We start from the raw sequence: 4539 nt of genomic DNA, 5'->3' as shown, positions 1-4539 counted from the left end.
TTTGTTTTTCTAAGACCACCAGAGTGAGCACAAAAGAACCAGCAAGTAGGCAAAGGTCAGGAGCAAAACTGCAAGTTTATTTTGGTCACCTAGCTTCAAGGGAAGAAGGTGGGTAGGGAGAAGTCTGTCGGCCTCCGGCAAATGAGGCCCACGGAGTCACCCGTGATGCTCTCGGACGGAATTCCGACAGTCCCGACCGCAGTGGGGAAGCTGGGAAGTCCGCGTGGGACCTGGGCCAAGAGCGGCTTTTCTAGGGAGTGGGAGGGCAATAGGCGGGGCACGGGCGTGTCGGGGGCGTTCCGCAGGTGCGACCAGGTAAATCTTGGTCTCTTCGGATTGACGTCACCTGGTGCATGCCCAGTTGGTCTGCACCTTCCTGGGTCACCGGCTGCATTTTCGCGCGCGGGAAAAGTTGGGAGGGTGGATGAAGAACCCGGAAGTGCACCATCTTGCCTCCGTTCGTCCAAACATTTCCTTTCATCTATTCCATTACACGATTCGCTCATAGTTATTTCAAAGCTTTTGTCTGCTAATATCAATGTCTAAATCATCCATACTTTCGTTTCTTTTCCTTTTTTGGTTTTTGGTCATATGGCACTATCTCTTAACATGCCCAGTAATTTTTGAATGCATGTGAGAAGTAGTATCTAAAAATTATAGAAGCTCAAGAAGATGTTATTTTCTGCAAGAGAGGGTTTCTTCTCCTTTCTTCTCCTAGACAGAGTGGAGGCTAAGTATCTCAAAATGAAGGATATCTGAATTGGGTTGAGTTACTGTTTAGACAAAGGTCAGTCAACCTGTAGCCCCCATTTCTGAAATGCAGTCTGCTTCTTTGGGTTTTTAGTTGAGAGGCTAAAGTATTCTCATTGTGTTCTCATTGGAGGTCTTGAATTTGATCCATTTTCTCAGCAGAAAACTGTTCTGATTTTCAGAGGTTATGATAAGCCAAAATACTGTATCCCCAAAGATGTCCATATTCTAATCACCAGAACCCATTAATATGTTATGTTATGTGTCAAGAAGGAATTGTGTTTGTTAATCAGCTGAATTTAAGATAAGGAGATTATCCTGGATTGTTCAAATGGGCCCAATGTAATCACAAGGGTCCTCAACTAGAAAACAGGGAGGCAGAAGAGTCAGAACCTGAGTGATACCATTGTGAGACTCAAGCAGTCATTGCTGGGTTTTGAGATGGAAGGGGTTTATGAGCCAAAAAATGTAGATAGCCCCTAGAAACTGGATAGGAATGAAAACACATTCTCTTCTGAACCTGCAAGGAAGGTATGCATCCCTGCTACTTTGAATTTAATCTAGTGAGACCCCTTTATAAACTTCTGAGCTCCAAAACTGTAAGATAATAAATTTGTGTTGTTTTAACACACTAAATGTGTGGTGGTTTTATAGCATCAATAGTAAATGAACACAGAGGTTTGTGGTTTATTTCTTTAGTTTCCCCCACACACATCTTCAGCATTTATAAATTATTTGGATCAGAAAACAGACATGGGTATGAAGCACCTGAAGTCTCCTATTCTCACATTGCAAGACTATGTTTTGCTGGTTTCTTTCCTCCTTATGGGGAACCTTCTACTCATTAAAAGCCCACATTCTTGATCTCTTGCCAGTGTTCAGAACAAGAAGATACCCTGAGAGAAAGCAGATAGCAAAGGTCATTTCATTTGGAATCAGCACTTTCAGTCCTCCTTGACTCATTAGCTGTCCAGTAACTTTACATATGTGATGTTTGTATTGTATTGACTTCTAAATTGTTTTCAGTTGAGTATTTGTTGCCATCTACCCCATTGTATTAGTTCATTTTCACACTGCTGTGAAGAAATACCCAGGACAGGGTAAATTATAAAGGAAAGAGGCTTGATTGATTCATAGTTCTGCATTCCTTGGGAGACTTCAGGAAACTTACAATCATGGTGGAAGGCAAAGGAGAAAAAGGCACCTTCTTCACAGGGTGGTAAAATGGAGTGAGTGCAAGCAAGGGAAATGCACGATGCTTAAAAAACCATCAGACCTTGTGAGACTCACTTATTATCACAAGCACAACATGGGGAAAACTGATCCAATTACCTCCACCTGGCCCTGCACTTGACACTTGGGTATTCTGGGGATTACAATTCAAGGTGAGATTTGAGTGGGGACACAGGGCTAAACCACATCATTCTGCCCCTGGACGCTCCCAAATCTCATATCCTCACATTTCAAAACACAATCATTCTCTTCCAATAGTTCCCCAAAGTCTTAACTCATTCCAGCATTAACTCAAAAGTTCAGAGTCAAAAGTCTCATCTGAGACAAGGCAAGTCCCTTCAATCTATGGGCCTGTATAATCAAAAGCAAGTTAGTTACTTCCAAGATGTGATGGGAGTACAGGCATTGGATAAATTACAAATGGGATAAATTGGCCAAAACAAAGGGGACATAGGCCACATGCAAGTCCAAAATCTAATAGGGCCATCATTAAACCTTAAAGTTCCAAAATGATCTCCTTTGACTATCTGTCTCACATTCAGGGCATGCAAATGCAAGGGGTGGGCTCCCATGGCATTGGGAAGCTCTGCCCCAGCGGCTTTGCAGAGTACAGCCCACCTCCCATTGCTTTCACAGGCTGGTGTTAAGTGTCTGTGGCTTTTCCAGGCACATGGTGCAAACTTTTGGTGGATCAGCCATTCTGGGGTCTGGAGGATGGTGGCCCTTTTTTACATAGCTCCACTAGGGCAGAGCCCTAGTGGGGACTCTGTGTGAGGCTCAAACCCCACATTTCACTTCTCCACTGCCCTGGTAGGGGTTCTCCATGACGGCTCAGCTCCTGCAGCAAACTTCTTATCCTCTGAAATGTAGGCAGAGTTTCCCAAACCTCAATTGTTGACTTACATGCACCCACAGGCTTAATACCATGGGGAAACTGCCAAGGCTTGGGGCTTACACCCTCTGAGGCAATGGCTTGAGCTGTACCTTGGCATCTTTTGGCCATGGCTGGAGCTGAAGCAGCTGGGGTGCAGGGCACCATGTCCCAAGGCTGCACAGAGCATGGGGGCCCTGGACACAGCCCATTAAATCGTTTTCCCCTCCTAGTCCTCTGGGCCTGTGATGGGAGGGGCTACTACAAATGTCTCTACATGCCCTGGAGACATTTTCCCCCTTGTCCTGGTGATTAGCATTCAGCTCCTTGTTACTTATGCAAGTTTCTGTAGCCAGCTTGAATTTCTCTTTTCTACAGTATTGTCTGGCTGCAAATTTTCCAAACTTTTATGCTCTGTCACCTCTTGAACAGTTTGCTGCTTAGACATTTCTTCCACCAGATGTCCTAAATTATCCCTCTCAAGTTCAACGTTTTACAGATCTCCAGGGCAGGAGCAAAATGCCACCGGTCTCTTTGCTAAAGCACAGTAAGAGTCACATTTGTCCTGGTTCTCAAGAAGTTCCTCATCTCCATCTGAGACCACCTCAGCCTGGACTTCATTATCCATATCACTGTCAGCATTTTGGTGAAAACCATTCAACAAATCTCTAAGAAGTTCCAAACTTCCCCACATTATTCTGTCTTCTTCCGAGCCCTCCAAACTGTTCCAACCTCTGTCTGTTAGACAGTTCCAAAGTTGCTTCTACATTTTCACGTATCTTTACAGAAGCTGCCCACTACCTCGGTACCAATTTACTGTATTAGTCTACTCTCACACTGCTATGAGGAAATACCTAAGACGGGATAATTTATAAAGGAAAGAAGTTTAATTGACTCACAGTTCCTCATTGCTGGGGAGGCCTCAGGAAACCTGTAATCATGGCAGAAAGCAAAGGAGAAGCAGGCACCCTCTTCACAGGGTGGTTGGACAGAGTGAATACAAGCAGGGAAAATGATCAGGTCTTGTGAGATTCACTCATTATCGTGAGAACACATGGGGGAAACCACCCCCATGACCTAATTACCTCCACCTGCTCTCGCCCTTGACTTGTGGGGATTATGAGGATTACAATTTAAGGTGAGATTTTGGTGGAGACACAGAGCCAAACCATATCATCCATTTACTGTCTGGAGGCAAAAATTCCCTTCCGAGCCTTTTTGTCTCATATTTTCACCTTAAATGTGTTTTCCTCTATTATATCTTAGAATATACTTCTAATTTTTCTTGTTATTTCATCAAAAACATTATTTTCTTCATCATTGGCATATTTTATACCATTTATCATTGTTTTCTAATTCTAGAAAAATTTCTAAGTTTTTCCCCTACAACACTGTTAGTTTCTTCAATAGCATCATTTTCTTTTTATAGTTTAAAGTGTAAAATTTAAATCTTCTTTTGCACTATTATGTTTCTTCTATAAAAGTGTAAAATTTGGGATAAGTATGGAGTGTGAGTGCAATGCTGGACATTAGAGGATTGTTAGATTATGGACATGTCTTGTACTATCGTCAAGTAGGGGCTTGAAGTTGAAATGGTTGTAATATTTATGTATCTTTTTCTTATTTGGCTTCAGCATTCTACTTTCTTTTTTTTTTTTTTTTTTTTTTTTTTTTTTTTTTTTTTT

Source organism: Colobus angolensis, unplaced genomic scaffold (genome assembly GCF_000951035.1).
Source record: "Colobus angolensis palliatus isolate OR3802 unplaced genomic scaffold, Cang.pa_1.0 Scaffold73, whole genome shotgun sequence".
Lineage (NCBI taxonomy): Eukaryota > Metazoa > Chordata > Mammalia > Primates > Cercopithecidae > Colobus > Colobus angolensis.
This window is presented reverse-complemented; position numbering follows the sequence as displayed.